Source organism: Crocodylus porosus, unplaced genomic scaffold, assembly GCF_001723895.1.
Source record: "Crocodylus porosus isolate Cpor-Errol unplaced genomic scaffold, CroPor_comp1, whole genome shotgun sequence".
In the NCBI taxonomy this organism is placed as follows: Eukaryota; Metazoa; Chordata; order Crocodylia; family Crocodylidae; genus Crocodylus; species Crocodylus porosus.
The window spans coordinates 66,389,579-66,390,217 of NW_017728943.1; positions in this window are offsets into that span (position 1 = coordinate 66,389,579).

Genomic DNA, 639 nt, shown 5'->3' on the forward strand with positions numbered 1-639 from the left:
GAAACCTCTGCGGCTTTTCCCGAAGGTGGAGGGGAAGAGGAGCCCCCTTCTGGAGCGAGCCGGGCTCCGCCGCCTTTCCGCAAGGGTTGAGGCGGCAGGAAAAGCCCTGCCGCAGCCTGAGCAGGGGGCCTTTTTTAAAATTTTTCCTGCAGGGGGGACTGTCCCCCTCGCTCCGGGCCCACTGGAGGGGAGGGGAGGAGAAAGGAGGAGGAGGGGAAGGGAAAAAAAACCCTAAATAAATAAATAAAGAAGCCAGGAGGAATCCTCCTTCCCCTGCCATCCCACCACGTCACGGAGCCGGGAGGCGAGCACGTGGGGCGGGGAGGGAGCCCTTATAAATCTCCCTCTCGCCGCCGAGCCCGTGATGTTATCTGCTGGCACCGGGCCCCCCCGAGCCCCCTCCCCGGCGTGAGCGCAGCCAGAGGGGAGCGCGGCACAGGGAGGAGGGCAGGGCAGGACCGCTCCGCTCCGGGAGGCGCCAAGCCGGTGGGGGGAAAAAGGAGAAGGAGGAGGGCGCGGGGGTGGCAGTGGCAGGGCGCTTGGGGGAGCTCCCCCGCGGCTGTCGGAAGAGGAGGGAGTTGGACAGAAAAAGGCGAGAAAAAGAAAAGGAGAAAACAGCCCAAGTTTTTTTTTTTTTTT